The sequence below is a fragment of the Dendropsophus ebraccatus genome, chromosome 8 (assembly GCF_027789765.1).
Source record: "Dendropsophus ebraccatus isolate aDenEbr1 chromosome 8, aDenEbr1.pat, whole genome shotgun sequence".
Classification (NCBI taxonomy): Eukaryota; Metazoa; Chordata; class Amphibia; order Anura; family Hylidae; genus Dendropsophus; species Dendropsophus ebraccatus.
The window spans coordinates 51,329,292-51,347,039 of record NC_091461.1 but is presented as its reverse complement, the minus strand read 5'-3'; the positions used below and the strand labels follow the sequence as shown (position 1 = coordinate 51,347,039).

Sequence of the window (17,748 nt, the reverse complement as noted above, 5' to 3'; positions counted from 1 at the left end):
AGACCCTATGCTGCCAAGACAGTGGTAAACCCCCACAAGTGACCCCATTCTGGAAACTACACCCCTCAAGGAATCTAACAAGGGGTGCAGTGAGCATATGGACCCCACTGGTGACGGGCACAAATGTGGAACAATGTGACGTGAAAGTGAAAAATTTCGTTTTTTCATTTTCACAGCACAAATGTGCCAGTCATTGAGGGGTCCATATTCTCACTGCACCCCTTATTAGATTCCTTGAGGGGTGTAGTTTCCATAATGGGGTCCCTTCTGGGGGGTTTTCAATGTCTTGGCAACACAGGGCCTTTGTAAATGCGACATGGCATTCACCATCCATTCTAGCCAAATGGCGCTCCTTCCCTTTGGAGGCTTACCCTGCACCCACATGGCGCTTTATGTCCACATGTGGGGTATTTCCGTACTCGGGGAAAATTGTTCTACACATTTCGTGTTTTTTTATCTTTTAACCCCTTGTGAAAATGAAAAAATAAAGACTAGATCAATGATTTAGTGTAAAAATTTAATTTTTTTTTACACTAAATGTTGGTCTAGCCTTGATTTTTTCATTTCCACAAGGGGTTAAAAGAGAAAATTAACACAAAACGTGTAGGGTAATTTCCCCTGAGTAAGAAAATACCCCACATGTGGATATAATGTGCCATATGGGCACAGGGCAAGCCACCAAAGGGACAGAGCGCCATTTAGAGGCTGGAACGGAGGACGAAGGCCATGTCGGGTTCGCAGAGTGCCCGTGCTGCCAAAACATTGGAAACCCCCCACAAGTGACCACATTATGGAAACTACACCCCTCAAGGAATGTAACAAGGGGTATAGTGAGCATATGGACCCGACTGGTGACGGGCACAAATGTGGAATAATGTGCTGTGAAAATGAAAAATTTAATTTTTTTACACTAAAACGTTGGTGTAACTTTGAATTTTTATGTTCACAAGGGGTTAAAAGAAAAAATAAACCACTACTCATGTAGAGCAATTTCCCCCGATTACAAGAGTACCCCACATGTGGACACAAAGTGCAAAGTCACCGCATGCAAAGCCTCCAAAGGGAAGGAGCGTAATTTGGATTTTGGAAGCTGGATTTGGCCAGAATGGAGGACGAAGGGCTCTCAGAGCCCCGATGCTGCCAAAACAGAGGAAACCCCCCACAAGTGACCCCAACGAACTCAGGAATCTGTGGTTCGTACGGGGTGGGGTCACTTGAGGGGGCTTGTGGGGCTTCCTGGGGCAGCTCCTTGGGGGCTTGTCATCACTAAATGGTGATAACAATGAGGACGAAGAGGAAGGAAGAAGGAACGAGGGATCTTCCTCTTCTCCCTCAATGGTTGTCTCAGTATCGGAGGCAATCCAGGCGAATGCCTCCTCAGCCGAGAACAACCTGTGGCCATTTTTTTGTTATTTTTTCTTTAGGATGCCTTCACACACACACCGGATCCACACACTGCGGATCCAGCGCCAGTGCATCCGTATGAGAATACATACACGCAGCAGGAATGACATCCCACTGCCTATATGTAAGTTAACCCCCTGGCCGGCCGGAGCATACTTTACCTCCTCCCCGCTCCGGCTTGCTTCGGGGCTCCCGGTTTCTGCTCATCCCACGCAGCCAATCAGTGAGCTGCCCCGCCGCAGCTACTGATTGGCTGAGCGAGACGTCCTGCTGAGAACCCCCGAAGCAAACCAGATCGGGGAGGAGGTGATGTATGCTCCGGCCGGCAAGGGGTTAACTTACATACACGCAGCGGGATGTCATTCCTGCTGCGTGTATGTATTCTCATAGAGATGCCCCGGTCGCTGGATCCGCAGCGGATTTCGCTGCAAATCCGCAGCGTGAAATCCCCTGCAGATCCGGTGTGTGTGAAGGCATCCTTAGAGGGGTGTGTAAGTGTTATGCTTTTACACGTGTAAGTGTTAGTGTTTTATGTACTGTTTTTACATTTTATTTGTGTGTTTTTTAGGAGGGGAGGGTGGCAGCGGAGAGGGTAAGAGGAGAGGGTGGCAGGGGAGGGGAGAGGGGCGGCAGGACGGAGGGGAGAGGGTGAGAGGAGAGGGGCGGCAGGACAGAGGAGAGAGGGTGAGAGGAGAGGGGCGGCAGGACAGAGGGGAGAGGGTGAGAGGAGAGGGGCGGCAGGACAGAGGGGAGATGGTGAGAGGAGAGGGGCTGCAGGACAGAGGGGAGAGGGTGAGAGGAGAGGGGCGGCAGGACAGAGGGGAGAGGGTGAGAGGAGAGGGGCGGCAGGACAGAGGGGAGAGGGTGAGAGGAGTGGGGTGGCAGGACAGAGGAGAGAGGGTGAGAGGAGAGGGGCGGCAGGACAGAGGGGAGAGGGTGAGAGGAGAGGGGCGGCAGGACAGAGGGGAGAGGGTGAGAGGAGAGGGGCGGCAGGACAGAGGGGAGAGAGTGAGAGGAGTGGGGTGGCAGGACAGAGGGGAGAGGGTGAGAGGAGAGGGGCGGCAGGACAGAGGGGAGAGGGTGAGAGGAGAGGGGCGGCAGGACAGAGGGGAGAGGGTGAGAGGAGAGGGGCGGCAGGACAGAGGGGAGAGGGTGAGAGGAGATGGGCGGCAGGACAGAGGGGAGAGGGTGAGAGGAGATGGGCGGCATGACAGAGGGGAGAGGGTGAGAGGAGAGGGGCGGCAGGACAGTGGGGAGAGGGTGAAAGGAGAGGGTGGCATGACAGAGGGGAGAGGGTGAGAGGAGAGGGTGGCAGGACAGAGGGGAGAGGGTGAAGGGAGAGGGTGGCATGACAGAGGGTGGAAGGAAAGGGGAGAGGGTGGAAGGGGAGAGGGTAAGAGGAGGGTGGCGGCAGGACGCAGGGGAGGGAGGCAGCAGGACGCAGGGGAGGGTGGCGGCAGGACGCGGGAAGGGCTGGCAGGACGCGGGAAGGGCTGGCAGGATGCAGGGGGGGCTTGCAGGATGCAGGGGGGGCTGGCAGGATGCAGGGGGGGCTGGCAGGACAGAGCACACAGGAGAGGGCTGGCAGGACACGGGGGGGGGGCTGCAGGACGGATGGGGGTCTGGCAGGACACGGGAGGGCTGGCGGAACACAGGGGGGGGGGCTGGCAGAACACAGGGGGGGGGCGGGCAGAACACAGGGGGGGGCTGGCAGAACACAGGGGGGGGCTGGCAGAACACAGGGGGGGGCTGGCAGAACACAGGGGGGGGGCTGGCAGAACACAGGGGGGGGCTGGCAGAACACAGGGGGGGGCTGGCAGAACACAGGGGGGGGCTGGCAGAACACGGGGGGGGGGCTGGCAGAACACGGGGGGGGGGGGGGCTGGCAGAACACAGGGGGGGCTGGCAGAACACTGGGGGGGCTGGCAGAACACGGGGGGGGCTGGCAGAACACTGGGGGGGCTGGCAGAACACTGGGGGGGCTGGCAGAACACTGGGGGGGCTGGCAGATCGCTGGGGGGGCTGGCAGATCGCTGGGGGGGCTGGCAGATCGCTGGGGGGGCTGGCAGATCGCTGGGGGGGCTGGCAGGACAGAGGACACAGGGGGGGGGGCTTGCAGGACACAGGGGGGCTGTCAGCTCGGAGGGGGGGGCTGAAAACAGGAAGGGGGGCTGGCCGGACTGAGGGGTGGAGGGGAGGAGGAGAAAACACCGGGGAGGCACGGGGGGGGGGGGGGGCGGGCGGAGGAAGATGAGGACGACGGAGGGTAGGAAGAACAGGGAGATCAGCTGTCCTGATCTCCCTGTTACCGGAGACGGGGCGGCGGCGGCGGCGGCAGCTTGGGGGGAGGAGGCACCCGGCGCCCTCCAGGACCGCGCCGGGTGCATGCTGCTCCCATCATCTCCTTCTCTGCTGCTGATTATCAGCAAGCAGAGAAGGTGATGATGGTGGTAGTAGTGTGGATCGCCGGTGATTGGCCGGCTGGCGGCAGCCGGCCAATCACGGGCGATCGGGGGGCCGGATCAACGGGCAGGTGATGCCCGGTCACAGCTGTGATTGGTGCTGTCTCTGACAGCACCAATCACAGCTCTTTGCCGGGGTCCGGTCCCGGAAATCCAGCAAATTGCTGTGATTGGCCGATGCGAAGTCATCGGCCAATCACAGCGATCGTCGTCACGGGGGGCAGGGAAACTGCCCCCTACGTGACACAGGAACATGGCTGCTGATAGAATCAGCAGCCATCTTCACCGGAGCAGCCATCTTCAGCCATCTTCACCCGTTTATCAGCAGCCATCTTCACCCGTTTAAAGGGCTGACGTACCGGTACGTCATGGGTCCTTAAGTGACAGTGATCCATGACGTGCCGGTACGTCATGGGTCCTTAAGAGGTTAAAGGATTGAAAGTGTATTTGATCAAATTCCGTGGCCTCTTAAGCAGACTGTATTGTTCTCTGTGTCCTCACTGCCATGCTCTTACGTCACACTACGTCTGCGGAGGAGCGGGACTGGTTGCCGGGGGCCCGCCGATCGCGCCCCCGCCAACCAGCCAGCGGTTTTATTTTGTTTTTTTTGGTCTAGCTGTGGTCGAGGCCTCACCACCACCGGTCGAGAGGCATCAGGTGTACCCTTGATGGTGACTGACAGCTGGCCTAGCCAGTTAGCTGTCAGCACCTGGGTTTGTGTGTAATTAGCACTGAGCTTGGTTGCGTGTGACAAGGGGCGGAACCTGGTGGCGGCTCTGCAACTCGGCAGCTTCACACATGTACCATGCCTGGCCCACATCTTCAACCTAATGTTGCTGCGGTTCCTTAAAACTTACCCCAATGTGGCTGACTTGCTCAACAAGGTGCGCCGCATCTGTACGCATTTCTGTAAGTCAACTGGCATCCATGTTGACTACTGCTGACTACTGGTGTGCCTGCCCTTGCCTCCATGTTGGCCACTGCTTGGCCTTAACTGACATCTATGTTGGCTACTGCTGGGCCTTAACTGGCATCCATGTTGACTACTGCTGGGCCTTAACTGGCATCCATGTTGACTACTGGTGTGCCTGCCTGGCCTCCATGTTGACTACTGCTGATCCCAGCAGTTCTCTGTGTGCTCAATGCCATGCAGTGTTTGGCCTAATTTTGGGGAGGCTCACTTTCTTCCTCACTCACTATTAAGGGTTCTCTGTGAGCTCACTGCCATGCTAGTTCTGGTATAATTTTTGGAAAGTTGACTGGCTACCGCTTCTACCTTGTTCACTCTGTCCTCACCGCTATGCTTTGTCAGGCTTAATTTTTGGGTGGTTCATGATAAGCTACCTCTGTTTTAATGGTTCCCTGTGTTCTCAATGCCATGCTGGGTGGTCCCTATGCCTACCTCTGTTTTAACTAGGCAGTTGCACAGAATTAGGCATAATGGTGCCATTAGGCAGCCTCAGAGGCATGCATACATGCTGCCCCTGCTGTTTCCTGTCCATTTCCGTTGTGTGTCCATCAATTTCTGAGGTTGACAGGTTTTCACACGACCTTCCCTCTACCGAACTTGGGCCCCCTCAAAAAATGCTCGAGTCTCCCATTGACTTCAATGGGGTTTGTTACTCGAAACAAGCACTTGAGTATCGGGAAATACTCGGCTCGAGTAAAGAGTAACCGACCATTTTAGTACTCATTCATCACTATTAATAACCTGTTCTCTGTTTATAGTCTTTAAATCTTGGGCACATAATCTGTCAGATAATCTTTCTGTGTAAAAGAAGAGTCACTGCAGTCTATTGTCCTACAGTCCAGTATATAAGAATGGCTCATCTTAGAGGTGAAGTACTGTAAGGAGTGTTCCAGTGGGATCCCTGTGGGGCCTGTGATTGGGTTATATTCAAACATGCCAGCCCTACAGTATCAGTGCAATTTCCAGAACTTAGAACAGGTAAAGGACCAGCACTTACATCCCAGTCATATGACCATGAGTTTACAGGTCTTGCATTCAGTATTTCTTTTGCTGACAGTCAGCAAATTGGTAGTTTGGGGAGAATGGTTGGGTTAAATGTTTCCAACGAGGAAGAGTTCAGGCAAAAGTGGGGTCTTATGAAGTCAGTGTTGCTATCGGTAAGAAGGAGGTTAGGATTGGAGATAATACTGATGCCAATAAGGTAGGAGTGGTGATGGGGACGTAATGCTACTAGTAAAGGAAGGGGTGGGGATGGGACCAGGGCTGCTTTAACCAGAGGGCAAAAGGTGCATGTGCACCGGGCTCACTGGTTAAAGGGCCCCCCCAAGCACACCGGCCGTTGCTATGTGCGACCAGTGCGGTCACACAGAGCTACGGCCACCAGCCTGTCGGGGGGAGTGCCATGGATGGGTAAGCTACTTACCCATTTATGGCGCCCCTTGCAGGCCCCCCCCCCCCCCGGCTACTGCTGCGCTGTACTTTGTATCTATGAGCGCTCGTAATGAGCGCTCATAGCTACCTTCAGCAGTAGCAGCACTGACAGAGAGAGAGAGCCATTGGCCGCACTCTCCCTCTGGTGTCCAGGCTAAGGGGATTGCGGCCTCTTGTGACTGCTGCAGTGCAGCCACAAGACTGAAGAGAAGAGGAACGCGTGGACCCAGGTGAGTATAAGTGTTTGTTTTTTTAATGTTATATAGGAGGGGGGGGCGCTATATACTATTGGGGAGAGCACAGGGGGTCTATTTACTATTGGGGGAGCACAGGGGGTCTATATACTATTGGGGAAGCACACGGGGGGCTATATACTATTGAGGGAGCGCACGGGGGGCTATATACTATTGAGGGAGCGCACAGGGGGCTATCTACTATTGGAGGAGCACAGAGGGTCTATATACTATTGGGGGAATGCACAAGGGGCGCTATATATTACTGGGGAGAGCGCACATAGGGGCTATATACTTCTGGGGGAGCGTACAGGGGGCTATATTCTACTGGGGGAGCACAGGGGGGCTATATACTACTGGGGAGAGCACAGGAGGTCTATATACTATTGGGGGAGCACAGGGGGTCTGTATACTTCTGGGGGAGCACACAGGGGGGCTAAATACTATTTGGGGAGCACAGTGTGGCTATATATTATTGGGGGGAGCGCACGAGGGGGCTATATACTACTGGGGGAGCGCAGAGGGGGGCTATATACTACTAGGGAGAGCGCACAGGGGGGCTATATACTACTAGGGAGAGCGCACAGGGGGGCTATATACTAATAGGGAGAGCACACAGGGGTTCTATATACTACTGGGGGAGCGCACAGTAGGGCTGTATATAACTTGGGGAGCACACAGGAGTCTATATACCATAGGGACACCTAAAAACTATGGTGGCACAGAGGGGTGTAACTACTATATAGGGGTACAGGGGACCTAACTACTGTATGTTTAGGAGCCTAAATGTTTCTCCGATTCTGGAGAGAAGATTATCAGCTGGGGGTGACTTCAAGGTGGCCCACGCTGGATGGAGCAAAAAAGAAAAAGTGACAGACTCTGATCGGAGAAGACGCCCCCTGTGAGTCACTGGATGTAACTTCACTCTGTTATAGGCTTGTAGTGGTAGGGGTCATGGTGTGGCGGTATTATGTAATGGTATCATTGGTAATATCTTTCTGTTTTGTTCAGTGCTGTTTTCATGTAATATGTAATCACTGTATGGTGGAAATAGTGTTATAAGGTAACTACTGTATGTATTGGGGCTCTTAATACAGTGTGGGGTCATTTTCAGTGTGGAGCTCTGATTTTGATAACGCGTGAGGGGGGGGGGGACGCCGAAAGGGAAGGGGGGGGCACTCTTGAGGGCTGTGCACCGGCCCACCAATGTATTAAAACGGCCCTAGATGGGACCAGTGAGGAGAGGGTTGGGATGGGGGCAGTACTGCTACCAGTGAGAGAGGGGTGGCGATGGGGGCAGTACTGCTATCAGAAATGCTGCAGTGTTGTGTTTGGTGCTGCTGGAAAGTTATTTGGTGCTGCTGGAGAACTATTCTGTTCTGCACTAGGGTGCACTGCTAGGGGGTATTACAGTATGTGCACTGCAGGTTGGTATTTGGTTGACACTGCATGTTAGTATATTTTAACTGATGGGGCCTCAACAATATGACTGGCTGGCAAGGTCTGAGTAAAGAAAAAGACTGAGAAGCCGTGGCCAATATGTAGGGATTTTATATAAATAAAGCATACATCTTTCTTCTATAGAGAGGAGATCTACTAAGGAAATACTTGCCAAATATTGTGCTAAGCAGTGGAGTGTCCACCTCAGCAAGAAGCACTAATTTAAAAAAAAAAAACTTAACTTGAACAAGTCAACACGACTTGAAGGGGTACTCCAGCGATTTTTTTTTCTTTCTTTCAAATGTGTATAAATCTCAAGTCCTCCCATATTTATCAGCGGCTGTATGTCCTGCAGGAAGCGTTGTATCCTTTCCAGTCTGATACAGTGCTCTCTGCTGACACCTCTGTCCAAGACAGGAACTGTCCAGACCAGTAGCAAATCCCCATAGAAAACCTCTCCTACTCTAGACAGTTCATGTCATGACAAAGGAGGTGGCAGCAGAGAGCACTGTGTCAGACTGAAAAGAATACACCACTTCCTGCAGGACATACAGCAGCTAAAAAGTACTGGAAGATTTGAGATTTTTAAAAAGAAGCACATTACAAATCTCTATAACTTCCTAACACCAGTTCATTTGAAAGATTTTTTTTCACCGGAGTACCCCTTTAATGCAAGCTGCTGCTTAAAGCGTAACTGTCATATTTTTTTTTATTGCAGAAATCAGTAGTATAAAACATTTTAAGAAACTCTGTAATAGGTTTTATCAGCCAAAAAAGCCTCTTTCTGTTCTCAAGAAGCAATCTCCCAGCCTCCCCCCTGACTTCTTATCTGTGCATTATCAGGCAAAAACGTCTTCATTACAGAGAAGCCAGTGAAGACGGGCTCTGCTCTCTCCATTGTAAGCCTATGAAGGGGGAGGGGCTGGAGGAGATGAGGGAGCAGGAAGAGGTGACATGAAGGTCAGCTGTTTGTAGACTGTCTGGGCACCTAAACCGCAGGATTCAGGTGTCAGAAAGGTCAGTGCTTATCTATGAACTTACTGAGAGAAGATTGCAGGGTGTTGTGCTGTGCAGAAATCCTCCGTGCTCAGTCACTCCTAACAGCCCCTCCCCTCTCCATAGCTACATAATGGAGACAGAAATCCTACTTCATCTGATGTGAGGGGGGAGGCTGGGAGATTGCTTTTTCAGTCCAGAAGGAAACTTTTTTAGTACATAAAACCTATTACAGAGTTTCTTAAATTCGCTTGTACTGTTGATATTTAATGTTTTCAGGAAAATGACCCTGAAATGACAGTTACGCTTTAAGGCTTTTTAGTTCAGGCTGAGCTAAGAAAGAACACTGCTCAGGATTACGGCACAGGCAAGTGGTATAGCATAAACATATTATTATATCTTTCCCATGAGTCTTGTCGAGGGCTGATACTCTTACGGCACTTTTAATAGTACATTGTAGAAAAGCCTCTAGATAGATCAGGGAGATGAGGGTTGTTGATGTGTTTAACCAGTTTACAGCAGGTTTCAGCATCTGGATGGAAACAGAAATGTTTCTATTCTCTGTAATGATGTACGCAGGGCCGGCCTTTGGGGCGTGCGACCTGTGCGGTTGCACAGGGCGCATCACTCCTGGCCAGCTGGGGGCGCTCTGGCAGACAGTCAGCTGCACACATAACTAGTCTGGCAGAGAGACATTCTGTCTATCTGCCAGAGCGCCCCCCTAGCTGGCCGCCTACCCTCCTTGCATAGGGGTTGGTTCGGGCGCTCCTGAAGCCAGACGGGCTGCGGACCTGGCAAATTAACGTTCTGGGTAGGTCCCGGTAAGCCCCGCCCCGGCACCCACCGCAGGTGGAATATTTACTCCTTGCCACAATGGCCTGCTGAACTGAAGTGTCATCAGCTGTGTGTGTCAGCTGTTCTCAGTAGCATCAATGTGGTGACCTGTGACCTCTGCCCAGCCGCGTGCCTCCTCCTCAGCAATTCCTGCAGCATCCAGCATCCTGTGCCCCTGCTGTAAGCCTGATGCTTCTTCTCTCTCCTCTGTCTAGCTCTTTATCCTCCCTCCCACCTATCTATCTCCTATTTATTTATCTCCTATCAATCTTCTATCTATCTACCTTTCTATCTATCTACCTACCTATGTATTATCTATCTATCTATTAAAGGCATACTGTATATCTGTATATACTATATTCATCTATAGAATGATCTGTCTAAAACCCTGTTGATATACTTGCAAATAAATGAAAGTAGTTTTTTTCATTTAAAAAGTTTAGATCACTAGGTTTTGGTCATTGCATATACTATGTTGTATGTGTACATAAAGATAGATAGATAGATAGATACTGCCCCCAGCATACCCCAACAGCTGAAACAGTGCATAACTACTACTACCAGCATCCTTCATAGCTGAAACAGTGCATAACTACTACTACCAGCATCCTTCATAGCTGAAACAGTGCATAACTACTGCCCCCAGCATACTCCAACAGATGAAACTGCATAACTACTACCCCCAGCATACCCCAACAGCTGAAACAGTGCATAACTACTGCCCCCAGTATACCCTCATAGCTGAAACAGTGCATAACTACTACCCCCAGCATACCCTGATATCTAAGGTGTTATTGGCCGAATTGTTATTTGGGGGGGGGGGGGGGGGTTGTAGTAGGATTTAGTCTATCATATCTAAATCTTACAGCCTCTCATCTCATTTATGGTTTTTCTGTGGGGGTGGTCTGGAGGGGTGGGAGTAAGATTTAGTCTGTCACTATTAAGGGAGTATCAACAGAGCCGTGGGGGGGGGGGGGGGGCGCCAAAAGAAAGTTTTGCACAGGGCGCCATCTACCCTAAGGCCGGCCCTGGATGTACGCATCTATTGAGATGCATTATGGGAACTGTTGGAAAGCTCCTGAGCTACAGTATATGTTACATATCGGATGCCTGAGATGAGTGCCATACAGTGGCATCCTTCACCCGTAGGCTTCCATGTTAAAAAGTATATGTTAAAGGTATACTTTTTTTTTTTACTAAACCATTTGGGGTGAAATACATGTATTTTTGTAGCAATAGTTGAGACTGATAGGCCAAAGCACGTGTCTACCAAGCACAAACAAAAAAACATGATGTGAACAGGCCCGGCCTTACCTATTGCCAGGACGGGGCTTAATACATTGGTCAGGGAGTCTGACTGCTGACACCCCCACCAATCAATGCTTTTCAAGTTATACCTTTTATAGATCAGCAAAACATATACAAACACTCTTCTGGGTTCACACATATTATTTTGGACAATTTTTTAGCCAAAACCAGCAGTGGAACTGAAACACAGAGAAATTCTAATGGCAAGATTCCTTTTTTCTATGTTTTGGACCACTTGTACGCAACCTAAAAAGTATTTATACAAGACGGAACAAGAATATTTAAAAATGATATCCCAGCCAGCAGTATTCATCACTTATCCACAGAATGGATGATAAATAGTAGGTAAGTGGGGGTCCAGCCACTCAGAACACTCCTCCTAGCCATGGTCTTGCTCCTCAACACTGATCCAGTGGGGTAGGAGATAGATGCTTGTAACTGGAATACCAGATACCTAAGCTTGGACATGTTGGCATTAACATCAGTAATGCAGGGAAAACCTTTATATGGAGTAACGTACTGTACATTATGAGTAAGCGCCTCTCATCAGTACCATAGATGTGGATTATACACTAAACACTGGAAGCCCTTTGCCATAATAGACAAGCATCTGGAATTTTTATATCATGGGCAATGGCCTGATCACATGCCTGCTGATGAGCATATAGGCTGATATAGCTATGCAGTTTCCATTAACAGCTGCGGTCACCTGGGTCACGAGGACAGCGTGGTGTCAGCTCTCACTGCGTTCCTCTGGAGGTAGTAAACAATTCACATGACGTCTGACAACATTTTTGCAGGTCTGCTCAGACTTTTTTTTTAGCTAATTATTTCTATTACATGCTGGCACAATCATGTCTGACACAGGGAGGAAAGTATGCTGACGGACATTCATGCATCCCCAGGAAATAATTACCGGAATTTAAATATTTATCAACTCAATGATATATTGTTCCATAATATAATTTTACTGTTTTATTAACTCTGAGCCCCATGTTACAAATCTGTCCCTAAGGCAAATGGAATAGCGGCACATTTCACTGGTTTACTATCAGAGACTGTACGGATCCCACAGAGATGGGAAAAGAGGGATGGATATACATCAGTGTCAGGAAGCAGTTCATAAAGCTTGTCTACCTTTTACATTGGTTCACTTTTCCCTGAGACCGGACTGAGTTGTAATATTAATATAATTCAAAGATGGATTTAGAAGACATTATCAAAATTACCAAATATTCTCTAACAGAACCTTATTTTCAATAAAGGTGAAATTAGCAGGATAATATGAACACACAATATATCATCCTACCATAACCATAAAAAGAGCTCGAAGGTAAATTTCACTTACAAACCTATAGTCATAGTATCTGTAGTAGTCAAATTTTGCCATATTAAAGGGGTTATCCAGTGAAAATCTTTTTCTTTCAAATCATCTGGTTTCAGAAAGTTATATACTGTAGATTTGTAATTTACTTCTATTTAAAAATCTCCAGTCTTCCCATACTTATCAGCTGCTGTAAGTCCTGCAGGAAGTGGTATTTTCTTTTCAGTCTGACACAGTGCTCTCTGCTGCCACCTCTGTCTGAGACAGGAACTGTCCAGAGCAGCAGCAAATCCCCATAGAAAACCTCTCCTGACCCTTGCAGTTCCTGAGGAGAGTTTTTTTTATGAGAATTTACTGCTGCTCTGGACAGTTCCTGTCTCAGCCAGAGGGCGCAGCACTGTGTCAGACTGAAAAGAAATAAACATTTCCTGCAGGACATACAGCAGCCGATAAGTATGGAAAGACTTGAGATTTTTAAATAGTAAGTAAATTACAAATCTATATAACTTTCTGAAACCAGTTGATTTGAAGGAAAAAAGATTTTCGCTGGATAACCACTTTAAGCATGGACTACTGGGCGCTTTTGGTCACATGACCTTTAGATGACAGCGTTGCACGTGGTGTGTTGTGACACTATTAACACGACTCTGATATAGTCCCAAATAGTCATGTTTGATGGAGTTTTAGTCTCAAGTCACCCACAACTTTGCCACCATTGACCTTAAAGCACGTCCCATGCCACTGTGGCTTCTCTGTTATTTAGCTAAGCATATTTGTAACACGCTCACAGATTCAAGTGGTCACATAATGTCTTTTAGTCTAAAGGGAACTTATATGTGAAGATGTGAAAGGGAAAAAAAAGTGGGTTGGAGGTTAGCATTCCTTTCCATTGTCATTTCCCTGTCTCTCTCTATAGACTTCACTAATCCTTCTAACCACATACTTACATGTGATGAAAACAAAACAGGCTGTTCCCAGTTTTGACATCTATAAAAGTACTAGGCACGCTCTCTATTAGCATATGTGAAATTCCCCTTTAATTACACGTCCTTACCAATGTCACCACTCCACCACCGAGAGCAGAAAAGAGGACCTTGCAATGTCAGATCAGTTTCATATATAAATATAAAAAAGTCACGCTAAATCTACCAACAAAAGCTTTCAGCATGATAAGTGTATAAGTGTGATACCTCACTTATCCTTAGGAGTTTCAGCGGCAGATCTGTAACATACAACTCCCCCACCCCCCATCATCTTCCCACTAGGGAATAACACAGATGTCTTCAAATGCGCAGTCTTGTTTGCAAGATCTCAGGGACAGGATCCTCTCTCCTTATTGTATTATTATTATTATTATTATTATTATTATTATTATTATTATTTCTATTCTTTTTTTACAATACTGGTGTTTTCCATGGGTAACATAAAAATACAATTTCTTACTCTTTATACATAACATCTAAAGAGTCTTGGCACACCGCCTCCTCATATAATCAATGATAATCCAGAGACTTACCAACACTGCAGCCCCTGGTGCAGCCTTTGCTTGTCATCTGCCTCTTTGCTCTCCTGGCTTTTGCTGGAAAGAACTGCAGCTCCTGGCTTTTTGTAATGGAACAAAATGAGATGACAGCAGCCTGGTTGTGTGTCCCCACCTCTCTCCTGCCCCCTATATAATGGCTTGTTTACCAAATGTTGCTTTCATGTGCAAGTTGTATCAATGCTGTAATAATAATAATAATAATAATAATAAATCCACGCCTGGCTCAGAGACAGAGAGAGGGGGATAGAAGCCTGTGATTGTCTATGGGAGAGCAGGTCTGATCTCATAGCCCTGAGGATCATACAACCTGAGGTTGCTGATTACTGAGCAGCATGAGAAGGAAAACCTCTCCCCGCCTCTCCAGGAAGCACAATGTCTGCAGCTGCTTATTGCCAGCCTCGTGTGACATTATTAATAGGAGCCATGAGGAATGTATCGTTTGCAGTTCCTCCCAGATCCACAGGACTAACGAAGTGGCGTCATCATCGTCGCATGCAGCTTTACGAGACTGATGGTTTAAAGGGGAAGATTTATCACTAAGCGAAAGGTTTGGTGCTATGGGGAACAAAATTGTAAAAGATTATGAGTTTTTTTTTTAACATTATCAGGTGATCACATCTGACCTATAAGATACAATTGTTAAATAGGCAACAGAGCTACGGCCAGCACCTGCGTCGCCTCTTTGCAAAATAAATCGTGAAAATGTAATTCGCAGTCTCGAACATGTCTCGCTGGTAAATATGAATCACGACATTGCCAGATGTTACTTTCATGTAAATGGGATCACACCCACATAATCCGACTAAGACATGCAGTTTTTAGAGCATGTTGTGTGTGTGTGTGTTTTTTTTTTTTTTAAGCTGAGATTTTATGCATGTATTACATATGATGTCTTTAAGACTATGTTCCCACTACATAACGAGCGAGAAGTGCTAACATTCGGAATTACTAATCTTTCATAAACATTATTTGTGGCCGATGATTAACATCCAGTAGCGGACAAATCACTTGTGCAGGCTGTTCAGCTGCACAGGGGCCCAGGCCAAAAGAGGGGCCCACCAGGCTCAGACTCTAAAGTGTCAGCTCAGCATGTAACCTGTCTGTAGTGGGCCCCCCAGGCGGCATCAGCACCCGGGAAGTGCGGGCCCCCTGCTCCTGGGGGGCCCAGTTAGTCACTGGATGCCATGCCCGGTGAGATACAAATAGGTTATGGGGGCCCAAACACCTTTCTTGCGCAGGGGCCCTCTGCAGTCTGTGTCCCTCCCTTTATTACAGCGTTCATTCTTTAGTACATCGTGGGAACATAGCCTTAACATGATCTCATGGCAAAATGAGAAAAACTATGGCCTAGATTTATTATTGCTTTTGCACCTTTTTTGGTTCAGAATGCCCAATTTGTGGCCTTTTTTCTGATGTATCGGTATTTGTGAATGATTATATGGCAGGCGAATATGTTTTTTTTTATTATTCACCAGAGTGTGAAGCAGTTTTTTTTTTAGACTGTGCAGTTGTATTCGGCTAAAAAGTTATTGTTGCTCAAAATTTTAATTTTGACCAGACATAAAGTTTTCACCTGTTTGAGTTTTAGGTCAAGTTTTCTCACTTTGTTTTTTGCGCACAATAGATTTCACACAAAAAAAACCCTGCAATAAATAAAGGCTCACAGAAAAAAAAATTAGGTTTTACGTAGTTTTTATACTGAATGATAAATTTCCCCCTATGTGTCAAAAATTTAGAAAGGCTATGTTCACACGCTGCTGAAATTGAGTGGATGGCAGTTGTGTAATGGCAAATAACGGCGGTTATGTTAAAACAATGACAGTTGTTTTGAAATAATGGCCATTATTTGCCATTGTTTCTTCAGATGATGACATTTATTAATTATACATTATTGTTTTAGAAACCACAGATAGATGGCGCTGTAGCTTTGCAAATCATAATACAACATACTGGCAAATGCTGTCCTTCAGATCTGACTGAGGCTGGCTTCACACAAGGCAGTTGTTTTTGTGTTGTTTTTTTTTTGTTTGTTTTTTAGAAAGCAGCCACTGCAGTTTTTGAGCCACAACCAGGATCTGGCAGGTAGGAGACATATAAGCGCTTCATTTATTTTACCCATTACTTTGAATCTACTTCTGGTTTGGCTGAATAACTGCAGTTTCAGTTTTCCAAAGAACTGCCAAATGTGATTCCAGCCTGATGGTAAGCGCATTATCTGAAGTACCAGTTGTCTAATGTCTGTCTGAATTTAGCTATCCCTGTATTCTAAAATGCACAGTTCTTAATTTTTTGCACTCTATAAGTGTCTTAATAGAACTTCGATACCCTGAGTAATATTTTAAAGGAGTACAGAAAAATTATACAGATTTGGTGAAAGAAAAATAAATTGTAACTTTCAAGTGGTCCTGTATACCTTTCTGGAAATGGTGCCTTCTGTGCAATCTGACACTGTGCTCTCTGCTGCCACCTCTTGTCTGGGACAGGAACTCTTATGAGCAGTATATAGTTTTAGGCTATGTTCACACAAAGTATTTTTTATCAGTATTTTGGTCATTTTGCAACCAAAACCAGGAGTGGATTAAAAACACAGGCTCTGTTCACACACTGTTGAAATTGAGTGGATGGCCGCCATTTAATGACAAATAATAACTGTTATTTTTAAAACAATGGCCGTTATTTTCCATTAAATGGCGGTTATCCATTCAATTTCAACAGTGGGTGAACAGAGCCTTTCTGTGTTTTCAATCCACTCCTGGTTTTGGATGCGAAATACTGAGCATAAAGTTTGTAATAGTTTTCCTTAGGGATTTGCGACCTCTCTGGACAATTCCCGACACGGTTAGTGTATTCCACAATGTATTTCCTAGAATTCTCCCAAAATCTGTCAGCAAAAGTTCAGTAAATGTCTATATATTAACCCCCTAGAAAACCCATGACGTACAGTTACGTCATGGATGTCTGTTACCAGGCGACCCATGATGTAACTGTACATCCTGGGTGTCTAATGTGCTATGAAGTGCGCTCCGGAGTGGAGTGTGCTTCATAGCAAGTGGGGGAAGGCTGCACCCAGTAGCCGAGCCCTCACCATTAATAACAGGCTGCAGCAATCACGCTGCAGCCTGTCATTAACCCCTTAAACGCTGCGATTGTGGCATTTAAGTGTGACAGGAGCAACTCCTGTCACTTACCGATCAGGACCCCCGCAGTGTGACTGCGGCAGTCTCAATCACTTTCACGGACTGCCGAAGGTCTCTTACCTTCCTCCATGCAGTCAGATCGGCGCTCTGCTCATTGAGTCTGCCACAGGCAGGCTTAATCAGCAGAGCGCCTATTGCACCGATCAATGCTATGCCTATGGCATAGCATTGTACAGTGTATGCAGTCTAATGTTTGCATGTAAAAGTCCCCAAGGGGGACTTAAAATGTGTAAAGAAAAATGTTTTTAAAAAATGCCCCAAAGCCTCTCCCCCAATAAAAGTTAAAATCACCCCCCTATCCCATAATATAAATAAACCATAAATAAATAAACATATTATATACCGTCACGTGCATAATTGTCATATAACAATCGCCATCCCGCACGGTGAACGGCGTAAACGAAAAAAATGGGAAATGGCGACAGGATTATTTTTTTTTGTTACATTATAAATAAAAATAAAAAATAAAAGGTGATCAAAACGCCCGATCTGCACAAATGATTTTAATAAAAACTAAAGATCATTGCACAAAAAATGACACCCCATACAGCCCTGTAGGTGAAAAACTAAAACCGTTATAAGTGTCACAATAGACCCATTTTATTA

General features: G+C 47.3%; 2 protein-coding genes across 3 annotated transcripts in view; one reads left to right on the top strand and one right to left on the bottom strand.

Moving 5' to 3' along the window:
* The window catches only part of STAMBPL1 (STAM binding protein like 1), a 55,867-nt gene extending 41,730 nt beyond the window's left edge, over positions 1–14,137 (bottom strand). The window contains exon 1 of the mRNA XM_069980340.1: positions 13,919–14,137. The gene's annotated coding sequence lies outside the window, so the exon portion shown is untranslated. The remainder of the gene's footprint in view (positions 1–13,918) is intronic.
* Positions 14,138–14,343: 206 nt separating this feature from the next.
* The window catches only part of ANKRD22 (ankyrin repeat domain 22), a 44,245-nt gene continuing 40,840 nt past the window's right edge, over positions 14,344–17,748 (top strand). The window contains exon 1 of one of the 2 annotated variants that reach the window (XM_069980346.1): positions 14,344–14,492. The gene's annotated coding sequence lies outside the window, so the exon portion shown is untranslated. Of the gene's footprint in view, positions 14,493–14,592; positions 14,680–17,748 lie in introns of those variants that run through there. The other variant, XM_069980347.1, reaches the window with a different exon arrangement.